The 13,092-nt window shown below is 38.1% G+C and overlaps 1 pseudogene; it reads left to right on the forward strand.

Annotated features, from left to right (window-relative positions):
• Positions 1-818: 818 nt before the first annotated feature.
• Positions 819-13,092, forward strand: part of LOC107698880 (solute carrier family 12 member 1-like) — a 22,504-nt pseudogene continuing 10,230 nt past the window's right edge.

The raw sequence follows: 13,092 nt of genomic DNA on the forward strand, positions 1-13,092 counted from the left end.
CGGTGACCTTTTTTCAAGCGAAACCTTTCCAAGGTCAGCCGGACGGCTTTCAGAACATTATACAACTCAAGAGTTATGGGTAATAAGGAAGTATTTTAGTAACGTGTCAGAAGCGCCCAGAGCAAGTTCCCATTATTGCTGGCTTTACATTAACCCCATCAACAGAGAAACACTTCACATGACCAGGCATCACACCTCATACACGTCTGCATCATGTCGGTCGAATCTTTACAAGAATCTTGCTATTTTTCATGATAATTCGATGTTATAAAAGGACTTTGGACTTGCTTGGTTTCCCTGTTTTTTATTGTGTCAGTTGAATCTACGCACCCAGAAAATACTACACAAACTGGCACAGGACTTGTTTGTATGATTTGCTGTTATATGTAATAAACTAAAATCTCCTCCATCTGAACACTCACTCTTTAGACACTAAATAACTGCATCCACATCCATTCAACGTTCAGCCTGACAATCAAAACTCATAAAACCAGGCAAAACCCAAAGCATCTCCAATATCCATGATTGTAACCTCTCAGGGTCTTTATATGCTGTTCATTTTTAAGCACTTAATTGGCGTCACCTTTGATGGAGCGAGAACATATTTACCCCCATCAGGACCAATGAGCTTCCACCTGTTCAACGGCTATATAAAGTGACAAATAAACACATCAGCTAAACTCACAGTGGTCTGATTCTCAAGCATCTGATGATCCACTTGTGGCCCAAAGAAAGAGACCTGATTTGGAAGCTCAGAAGAGCTCAATCTATTGTACTCTTTGACTCAGTTCACTCCCAAAACCCACTGAAGCCTCCTGATGGAGAACCCCGTGTTCGAGAGATCTAAAGACGACCCTCCACAGTACGAGGAGACGTCTTTCTGCGGAAACGGGTTCAATAACGGGGAACGGCGAGCTGTGCGGCCGTCTGTGGTCAGTGCTTTTGGACACAACACCCTGGACGGGGTGCCAAACGTTGACTTTTATCGTAATGCGGCGAGCATCAGCGGACACAGAGCCGTCATGACCTTCTCTACAGGAGCTGCACGATGTTTTCCAGAAGGTGAGTCACACCTTAAATTGTGCGTTTTGCAAGTATGCATTATGAGGCGATCCGTCCTTCCCATGCACCACAACATACGTGATATTTTAATAACATAACACATGATTCATGACTCAGTGTTTAGACCACAGGCAGTTTGTTAAGCTGATTTTAAGCTAATTGCTGAAGTGGGTGTCGTAACGGTGGCCCGGTGGTGACCCGACGCAGCCAAAGATCAATAACCAACCTAATGAGAAAGCCTGAGAGAGAAGCATGAGTAACGATCTTCAGTGGCTAATGCATTGATCCGCTGGCCATAAAAAGGGTAATTAATGCAAACAAGGGCTGAAAAGTTTGCGCTGATCCAGAAAGCACACATGCATGCAGTCCTGAATGTTTCCAATCCATTTGTTCAAATTTTCTATTGCAAGAAAGAAACGAGGAAAACGAAAACTGCCAAGTCACTCTTTAAATGATCTTCTCTGGGCATCCAAAGCATCCAAGTCTTTTGAGTCACTGCGTAAATCACTCCTAGACAACAACACAGAACTTATTCACAACTACAGAAAAAATATGCATTAATTTATGCATATGAGATAATTAATAAATGTCATATTTTGGTAGTTGCCGCGTAACTTGTCCATTGACTTCAAGCAACATCAAAATGCATATATTTGCATATGAGAAAATGTATATTTTAACCACCATTTGTATTTTTCACAATTTTGGTGACCAATACATTTATAATATAAATGTAACATAATAAACCTTACATGTTCAGCTCATTCATAAAGAGCCCCATACATGGCATAAAGGAAAAAAATGATATATATACAGTATATATATTAGTGCTATTAAACGATTAATCGCGATTAATCGCATCCAAAATACAAGTTTTTGTTTACATAATATATGTGTGTGTACTGTTTATATTTATTATGTATATATAAATACACTCACATACAGTATATATTTAGAAAATATTTCCATGTATATACATTTATCTTCTTGTATTTTATATAAATATATTCAATATATAAACAAAATATTTTTCTTAAATATATACATGCGTTTGTATTTATATATACATAATAAATATACACAGTACACATACATATAGTATGTAAACAAAACATTTATTTTGGATGCGATTAATCACAATTAATCGTTTGACAGCACTAATATGAATATTGGTATTACACTCACATACAGTATATATTTAGAAAATATTTCCATGTATATACATTTATCTTCTTGTATTTTATATAAATATATTCAATATATAAACAAAATATTTTTCTTAAATATATACATGCGTTTGTATTTATATATACATAATAAATACACACAGCACACGTATATTATGTAAACCAAAACTTTTATTTTGGATGCATGTATATATATTCGCTATTTACTAACTCATTTCCTCATTATATTTAATTTGTGAACACGATTTACTAATTTGTTCTCTCATAGTAAATCAAATTAGTACAATGTGGCCACGACCTATTAAAACAAAGTTTGCAGTTTTAGATGGAGATTGGTTTGTTATCGACCCAAAAGGGTTTAATTTTAACTTCCATATTTATAGTCAGAATGGAGGCCTTGATATTCCCAGAACATGTGAGGACAGAGAAGGAGCGGATACCTCGACGCTGGGCGATGTGGAGTCCATCATCCCACTGGAAGACAAGGAAGCCGGAGGTATGGTGAAATTTGGATGGATCAAAGGAGTTCTGGTGAGTTATTTGACATCAGCACTTTTCTAGCACGCTTAATATGTGCTCTGCTGCAGTTTGACCGTGTGTGTGTTTGCAGGTGAGATGCATGCTGAATATCTGGGGTGTCATGCTGTTCATACGGCTGTCGTGGGTGTTCGGACAAGCGGGAATAGGTGAGATGTTCATCCTGTGACCTTCATAAACCTTCCCTGAACACACAGCAGGTGCTCATTTACATTCAGCACAGAAAACTGAAGTCTCCATGTGTGCGCACACACAATCTGATCCCAGCTGAGTGCAGACAAACCCACAAAATAAAGCATCCAAAAGGTTGTTTTTTTTTTGCAGCGATGCCGTAGAAGAAGCATTTTTGGTTCCCCAAGAAACATTTCAGTAAACAGTTCTTAAAAGAACCATTTATTTTAGTGCGAAGAACATTTTAATAATCAGAAGAACCTTTTTCCATTATGAAGAAACTTATAAGGTTCCATGGGTGTTGAACTAGTAAGGCCAATAAAGAACCTTTATTTTTAAGAGAGAGGAAGATTTATGCTCAGACATCTGGAGACTTCATAGAGTTCTCTTTGAAGATTGAAAAAGTTTGGTTCCAAAAGCTATAAATCCATTTTGATTAATTGGAGTAAAAATGAGTTTTCTTTACCAAGAAAGTGGCGAGATGAAAACCACTATTTTCTGTTTCAAACTTTCACATAACATCTTTAGGTTATAATAACATTAAAAATTCAAATCCAGATTTTGATTTTCAAAGATTTATTATAAAATTTTATTATTTTTTCCCAAAATGCAATAAATCCATTGAATCAATATCAAAGTTATTTTTCATATTGAAACTGTTGAAAATACACAACATAGTAAGTTGATCCACATATGACAGCCTCTGAACTTGGTCAATACTAATCTTATTTACAGGTACTAGACTAAAAATACATTCAATCAGTCATCGCTCCCAAAAAGAATTCAACGGGTCATCTTGTTAATGCTATAAATTAATTACAACAATAAAAGAAAATTTCATCATGAACAATATCACATTAAACCACAGCAATTCCAAAATGACATTTCCCTTACATTCAACTTCCAAAAGTGCATTCATCTTTGCCATGTTACATTCATTTAGTTGACTAGTGCTATACGCTGTATTAACAAAAACATTAATGGCATTAATAAAAACACTTACACTGACAAGCTACGCAATATCGAATGGTGCGCTGTGATTGGTCGTTACTCTCTAGAGTGCATGGAATGGTGCGCTGTGATTGGTTGTTACTGTCTAGAGTGCGTGGAATGGTGCGCTGTGATTGGTTGTTACTGTCTAGAGTGCGTGGAATGGTGCGCTGTGATTGGTTGTTACTGTCTAGAGTGCGTGGAATGGTGCGCTGTGATTGGTTGTTACTGTCTAGAGTGCGTGGAATGGTGCGCTGTGATTGGTTGTTACTGTTTACAGTGCGTGGAATGGTGCGCTGTGATTGGTTGAGCGGATATATGCCATTCTGCAGAGAAGGGAGACTGGCGTTTGTTGCGGTTTGGAAAGAAAGGGAGAAAACATGACAGAATAACTCGGCGGATATCGCATTTTGCGTAAAATTAAAAATGGACTTTTCAATACCGACCAGATACAATACCGATTTTGGCAGAAACTCAGAATTTTTTGAAATGGCATTTATAGCGTTTTGGAAACAAACTCTTCAAATAGAAACAGACACAAATGAGTGAACTGTTGACACAGTAAGTGTATGAAGCTAAAAAATTAATGTGAAGAGCAGCTTAGAGACTCTTTTCATACTAGACATAAAGAAAGCACTCAGAACGCCCCAAATTCTTGAGTTTTTCAAAGGCAAACACTACATACATTGACTTCAAAAACATTTAGTTTGATCTTGGAACAATTTTCTGAGAAATCTTGGAGTTTATATTTCTGATTGCAGATCTCTTGTCACATCCAAGTACATTTAAGCATTTTCTAAAACCAATTTCTAAAAAAAAATTAAGGAATAATTTAAATTTACTCAGTATTGTTTTACAATACAAATGTCTAAAAATACTTAAATCAAGAGACAGATGCAGAAATGACATATGAAGTCTTGTTTTCATGTGATAACAAAGGACAGATATCTGCCAAAGGCCTCAGAAAAAAATCAACTAAATTCAACATATAGTGTATTTGTTCTTGTTTTAAACATGAACTCACTTCATTTTGTTCAATTTCTCAGACAACAAGACTTCACGTGTTCATTTTGCATCTCCAGTAAATCTTGATTTAAGGATGTTTAGATATTTGTACTGGAAAACAAGACAGAAATACTGAGGGAGATGCTCATTTTTTGCAGTGCATGCATCAGTTAATGCCATGACTTAATCTTAATCTGTGGAAGGGCGAAGTAAGACTTTTGAAGACCCGCAGAAACCCTGCTTCTGAAACTCACATGCGAGATTATTCCAGGGTTGTCTGGTTCTCAAGAGAAACATCTGAGGAGGTGTTAGTCTCTCTGTGTTCAGTCAGCGGCGCTGAAGGTCACTGCTGGTGTAAACCGAAGTTTGAGTTTCTAAGAAAGCTCCAGGAGTTCAGTTCCAGTCAGACACCTCGAGCTGCAGGCGAAACACATCAGAAATGTTTATATTCTGTGAAAAGTGAATAATAAAATAATTCAGCCACAAATCACTCACCATCAGGTTGTTCCAAACCCGTATGGCTTTCTTTCTTCTGTGAAACACAATGAAAACAGCTTGAAATTGAAGTTCGTTTGATCCTCTAACTCTAGCACTCTCTGTTCTAACTCTATTTCATCAATTTGTTTTCTTTTTTTATTTATATAAAAAAAACACGTGAACCTCTAAAACACTTACACTATTCTATTTCTCTCCTAACTACTTGTTCTCTTTTTATTTATTATAAAAAATGATCCACTATCACTACACTCTAAAAAATGCTGGGTTAAATGCAACACAGTGCTGGGTAAAATAGGGACAAACCCAGCAATTGGGTTGTTTTGACCCAGCGGTTGTGTTGCATTTAACCCAGCATTTTTTAGAGTGTAACTGAGACATCACGGCACTTACATGTCATTGCTCTTTTATTGGTTTTGATTGCTTCCGTTGTCCTCTTTTGTAAGTCGCTTTGGATAAAAGCATCTGCTAAATGACTAAATGTAAATGTAAGTTGTTATTTATTAAAATGGCCCATTTTATGTATTCAGGTTCATATTGAATCATGCAGATCTGTCCGTGTTACGGTGTGTTTCAGGTTTGGGGATAGTGGTTGTGTTGTTGAGCATTGTGGTGACCAGCGTCACCTGTCTGTCCATGTCAGCTATATGTACCAACGGTGTGGTACGAGGAGGTAAAGCACACTTTACATGAGTATAGCAACTAGATCAGGTCTTCATCTGAGCTCACGGAGTGTGTTTGTGCTCTAGGTGGAGCGTATTACCTGATTTCCCGCAGTTTGGAACCTGAATTCGGCGGCTCAATCGGTCTGATCTTTGCGTTCGCCAATGCCGTGGCCGTGTATGTTGTGGGGTTTGCCGAAACTGTGGTGGAGCTTCTCAAGGTACAGACCCAGAAACATTATAAAACCAGCCTGGAAATCCAGCTGCTTCTAAATACGTCTATCTGCTCTGTTCAGGAAAGCAACGCTCTGATAGTGGATCCAGTGAATGACATCAGGATCATCGGCTGTAGTTCTGCTGATGGGCATCACTGTGGCGGGAATGGAGTGGGAGGCCAAGGTAAGAACAGGAGCATGCTGGGATTGAGTTTTTAGGCATGGCAGCAGATTGAGAACCTTGTCTCTCTCTATAGGCTCAGGTAGCTCTGTTGGTGATCCTGCTGCTGGCCATTGCCAATGTATTTGTGGGAACAGTGATTCCCTCCACACAGGACAAGCGTTCCAAAGGCTTCTTTAACCATCAAGGTGAGACCGAGGAGCGTTTCTCGAGAAACACTGAAATTTGTGCATGAAAATAAACATGCGCTCTTAAAAATAAAGGTGCTTAAAACACAGCCATGTCATAGAAGAACCATTTTTGGTTCCACAAAGACCCATCTCTTTCTTAGCTTTTTCTAACCTTCTTTTGCCACAAAGAAGCTTTTGTGAAGCAGAAAGGTTCTTCAGATGTTAAAGGTTCTTTATGGAACCATTTAGACAAAAAGGTTCTTCTATGGCATCGTGAAGCACCTTTATTTCTAAGAGTGTACTTTCCCATCTGAGGCCCAAAAAAGCATCAGGACCATGAATGACCCCCATATTTCGATTGGCGCTTTTCAACGTCTGATTCTCGAAATTCTAAAAGAAATCCTAAATGTGTGTTTAAAGCCTTAGGGGTCGTTCGCGCAGAACTGCACTGCACTTGCACTGATTTTCCATTGTTTTCTGTGTAACCATGTGCTATACGGATGTGTCGGACTGTTGCGCTTATGTCTTGCATCTTTTGCAGGGTTTCACGCATGACGCAGTGTTCTAAAAATGTGGCGTTCAAGTTAAAAGAAGTTCAATTTCTTCAAAAAGCATAGACCTTGCATTTGCTTTCATTCCACTTCCCAGGCCTACTATTTTTAAATGCAAAAATGCAACAGTTGTCTGTTGTTACAAATCCTACACTAAAACACAACGTTTTGGAGCTTGATGAGACTAACAGAACAAAAACCGTCAGAGAGACGTTTGTTTGAACACTCAATTTCAAATTATGTGCATTAACGGTATCGTTTTCAAAAACCCGTTTTCAAACGTTGGTATTTTCAGGCCTCCAAAACGCCACTGTCGTGTAACTGAACGGCCAAAATGCAGTAAAGTTTTGCATTTTTAGTTGAAAACTGAGAATTTTTTCTAAGAAAATACATTAAGCATTTTAGAAATAAATACTAAAAAGACAGTTAATGCTTAATTGTTGTTTTTAAATAATAATAATTAAAAAAATCTAATTAAGTACAATTAGATACTTTTATTTTATATAGCCTATTAAAACATGGCAATGATGACATGAACATTGGCATATATTCATTAAGTCAGTATCAGTAAATGAAATGAAACACATCTTCCGAAATCCTGCCGTGTCAAACACATCTCATCTCGGTCTAAAACAGAATCCATCGCGAAGGAAAACTTTCTCCCGGACTTCCGAGATGGAGAAACGTTCTTCTCTGTTTTTGCCATCTTCTTCCCGGCAGCCACCGGGATTCTGGCTGGAGCCAATATCTCTGGAGATCTGAGAGTAAGAGCGAGTGTCTGGCACATTTCTAATCTGAAATGACTGTGCGCAGTTTCAGCAGTTTCACACAGGAACGCCTCTGGTTTTTCAGGACCCTCAGGCAGCTCTTCCCAAAGGAACGCTGCTGGCCATCTTCATCACTGGAGTTACGTACCTGGGCATCGCGCTGGTTGTTTGTGAGTCTTGAACACACACTTGAAACTACTCTAGTCTCAGTCTGGATGTCTAACAGAAAGACTGTGCTGATTCTCTACAGCTGTTACGGTCGTTCGAGACGCGACCGGGAACCGCAACGACACTGTCCAACCGGGTTTGAGCTGCAACTTCTCCTCGGCCTGTGATCTGGGCTACGACTTCTCAATCTGCCAAGCCACCAAATGCAACTACGGCCTCATGAACAACTTCCAGGTGGGAGTCTTGAACATACGTGACCTGACATACAGTGCATGGCTGAAACTGATGAAAATGATGGGTAAAGTTGTTTTGGTCAGTGTTGGGGGTAATGCATTACAAGCAGAGCTGCGTAGATTACTTACAAATTGTAATCTGTTACTGATTCCAAATTACATGAAAAAAATTGTAGTTAGTAACATAATCCATTACTAGTGTTAATTTTGTCAGCTATTTTCATTTTAGTCTTAGTTTAAGTCCCGGGCTTTATGTCCTTGTTAGTTTTTATCATATTTAGTCAACCTTATCCTATTTAGTTTTGTTCAAGTTTTAGTCGACTAAAAGTCTCAACATTTTAGTCAATGAAAACTTGACATTTTAGCAATAAGATTACTATTAATTAACCGTACAGCAGTATTAATTTTGGCAGCCATTTTTAATTTAGTCTTAGTCTTACTCAAATGTACATTTTAGTTATCATATTTAGTGACAGAACACAGACCGGCTGAGTGAAGCTTTCATTTAGATGCTAAACTCCAGCTTGTTTGTTTTTCAGATCATCTGGTGATCATCGCATGGTTGCCAGATTGCTTAAAATAAGCAGAACACACCGGGCAGGAAATGTATCAATGTAACAGCGAAGCTCTGATTCTGGGATTAGAACTCTTGATATCTGGCAACCGCACACTCATGAAAGCTCGCGTAGTAGAGGCGTGTAGAGCAGTCTGCAATAACATCTTATCTCCTTTTTTGACGAAAATAAAGAGGTTTTTGGTAAAGTTTTTATCTTTTTGAATAAATTTTAGTCTCGTCTTATTTCGTCAACGAAATTGCACGTTGATATAGTCTTAGTTATCGTTTATTGACCTTATTGTCGTCTTGTCTTCCTCTAGTCTTAGACAGATAGTCGTGGGAAAAAAGCTCGTCAACGAACATTTTTCGCCATAGTCTTCGTTAACGAAATGAACACACTATGCATTACATTACACATTTCAGGTAATATAATAGGACTACTTTTGGATTACTTTTGACCTAACTAGTTTATCACATTGATTTAAATAGGATAATCTTGCACCATATTGATATAAAAATACAAAGAGTAAGAAAATATATAACAACATCAAGTGCATTAAACATTACATCAAGGTTTCCCAAACTGGGTTTGCGAAAGATTACACGGGGATTATTAGTTTAATGAAAAGCTAATAATTAATTAAATCATAAAAATGTAAGACTCAAATAAATCATTTTCAAATAAAATAATTCGAAATGAAACACTTTTTAATAATTTTATTTGTTTACCTGCATGCCATGTGAACATAACCAATGTCAGAGAACCGTGAATATGCAAATGTGATACTTAATTATTAAATATTTATTTTAATATCTCAGGGGTACTTCAAGTAAGTATATTAGGTGAAAGTGGTAGGCTGTTTTAAAGAGTGCGCACACTCACGCACACGCTCACGCACACACACACACACACACACTCACGCACACACACTCACGCACACACACACACTCACTCACTCACTCACTCACTCACACATACTCACACACACTCAATCTGTTCCAGAACCCAGTTAGCTGTCTACAAACACTGCAAAAAATACACCTTTCTCTTGTTTTCCAGTACAGATATCTAAACGCTTCTAAATCAAGACATACTGTATTACTTGTGAAATTACTTAAAATATTAAGTCTTGCTTTGTGTAAAATGCATAAAAATTAAGTGAGTTTATGCTTAAAACAATAAAAAATATCCTATGGAAGCCCAAAGTTAATTGCGAGTATTTGATCTCTTTCTATCTTTTTTCTCACAATTGCAAGTTTACATTCTGACTTTTTTCCCTCATAATTGTGATATAAACTTGCAATTCTGACTTTTTTCTCAGTATTACTTAATACAAAGTTGCAATTACGTGTTATAACTTTAGGATTGTGAGATATAAGTCAGTCTTTTTTCTCAGAATTGCAGTTGCGAGTTTATATCTCACAATTATAAGAAGTCATAATTGCGAGAAAAAAGTCAGAATTTCAAGATGTAAACTCGTAATTGCAAGAATTGTGAGATAAAACATCGCAATTGCTTTTTTTTTTTAATTCAATACCAGAAACGAATATAAAAACACGAACACAAGCATGAATGATATAACAGAAGTGCAGTAATAGACACCTGATCCTCCTGCTTCTCTCAGATGTGAACTGGGGTTCGTCCACTCAAGCCGTGACGTTCATAAACGCTATGAACAACGCTCTGATTTTATCTACTGTGGACGAACACATCAAGAACTTCAGGTGCGCTCAGGTCAAAGCAGATAAGCGGGTGTTTAATGCAGATTAGATGCTCAGAGTTTCTCCTGAATGTTCTGCTGCAGACCCAAGTGTCTCGTGATGACAGGATCGCCCAGAACCAGACCGGCGCTGCTGGACCTGGCACATTCATTCACTAAGAATTATGGGCTGTGTCTGACCTGTGAGGTGTTTGTGGTGAGCAGATGTTCTCGTTCTCCTCAAACAAACACAAACTAATCTCCACACATCAGTGCTTCCTGCGGGACTCTGGAGGCGCATTACGCCGATCTTGATCGTGTGATTAAATCATGTTTTATTAAGCAGATGAAGGTCAGATTTGTCAGACGGCGTGTGTGTTTTAGGGTGCGCGTGATAAGAATCTGCAGGACACGAGTGCTGCTGTTCAGCAGATCCAGCAGTGGCTGAACAAGCAGAAGAGAAAAGCCTTTTACACGCCTGTCGCCAGCGAGAACCTGCAGAGAGGAGCAGAACCGCTGATGCAGGTCAGTCTGAACACAAACACAGAGATGGATGGATGGATGTTCTACAGTCTCTGTATCCAACAGGATGTTTTTGACTGTATTATTGTAATGAGAATGAGATTTTCATGAAGACTGAGAATTTAGGGATACAAAGTGTTTAATAGTCATGAAGATAATGTCAAACTCTTAACAGTGCTAAAATAGTGTGTGTGTGAGTGTGTGTGTGTGTGTGTGTGTGTGTGTGTGTGAGTGTGTGTGTGTGTGACACACACACACACACACACACACACACACACACGGTTCTGTTCTTCCTGCAGCGACGCGTTTGATTTTGAGCACGGGACCGTGATACTGAGAATCAGTCAGGGGATGGACATCTCTCACATCCTCAAAGCAGAAGGTACAACAGCAACAACAAACTCTCAGAATAACAAGACGTGTCGTTTAACTTAATGCTCAAATAAACACTGATGAGTTAAAGACGTGATCCAAATATCTGATGATTTAAAGTTTCTTCATCGGATTTGGAGAAATGTAGCATTGCATCAGTGTCTCAGCAATGGATGCTCTGCAGTGAATGGGTGCCGTCAGAAACCCATTCACTGCAGAGCATCCATTGCTGAGACACTGATGCAGTGCTAAATTATGAATATGTAATGCTGTGTGATTGTCAGAGGAAGTGGAGCGCATGATCATGGAGCAGCAGGCGCTGGAGATGGAGGAGAATGACTTTCAGACACACGGAGGAAAAGGGTTCTTCAACAGGTCCAAGAAAAACTCCAAAAAAGAGCTGACCAGCAAAGGTACGGCGGCTCGTTCTCTCTCTCTCTGAAGCACTTATAGCTTTTGGCTCTGAACACAATGCATCAAATGAATCCTACTTGAAGACGTTCTGCAAGTGCATCCATCAGACAGGAGCTCCAGCGCTCTAATATAAGCTGATTAAATGCCTCTGTAAAACCATCTGTGCTGTTATAATCTAATAGTCTGGTCTCATGTCTCGCCCGCTCCACTTCTCGGACGTGAAGGTTTTTAATAGGACAGAGCGTCTTAATGGGCTCAAACGCTGCAGACTCAGGTCTTTCTGGATTTACCATTATCTTCATCTTCACTGCCTCTTCTGAAACAGATTCAATCATTGGGTCACGTGTCATTTAGCAGGCGCTCGTAGTCCAAACGACTCATTAAACACTACTTTGTTGGTCTTTTGTGCTGATGTCTCTAATCACTGCGGTCTAATAAAGCACATATGTGACCCTGGACCACAAAAACAGACATAAAGGTCAATTTTTCAAAATTGAGATGTATACATTATCTGGAAGCTGAATAAATAATCTTTCCATTGATGTATGGTTTGTTAGGACAGGATAATATTTGAAAATCTGGAATCTGAGGGTGCAAAAAAATCTAAATATTGAGAAAATCATCTTTAAAGTTGTTCAAATGAAGTTCTTAGCAATGCAATGTATAATTTTGACCCATACAATGTATTGTTGGCTATTGCTACAAATATCCCCCAGCGACTTAAGACTGCTTTTGTGCTGCAGGGTCACAAATAGTGGCTATAAACATATTTGGACACTTGAGCCACAATTTAAGATACATGTATTTAAATTAGACAACAAAATGTCAAAACAAGTGCCATTTATTTTAAATAAACATAGCACACGCTACTATCACTGAGATACTATTATAGTTTTTACTAATAGTTTGAATTATTTTTTATCTTCGTTTTCATTTTAGATTGCATTTATATGTTTATGTCTATATAGTTTTATTAATTTTGTCTCTATGTCTATAAAGTTTGTAATTTTAGTTAGAGGCTCATTATAGAGAGGCTTGTGAATTCCCCAGTTGTTTTAATACATAATTGTTTACTTTTATTAGGTTGTGGATTTAAATGTATATTAAGGCATTCTCAAAGACTTTTGAGTCTTT

The sequence above is a fragment of the Sinocyclocheilus anshuiensis genome, unplaced genomic scaffold (genome assembly GCF_001515605.1).
Source record: "Sinocyclocheilus anshuiensis isolate Anshui unplaced genomic scaffold, SAMN03320099.WGS_v1.1 scaffold146, whole genome shotgun sequence".
Taxonomy (NCBI): domain Eukaryota; kingdom Metazoa; phylum Chordata; class Actinopteri; order Cypriniformes; family Cyprinidae; genus Sinocyclocheilus; species Sinocyclocheilus anshuiensis.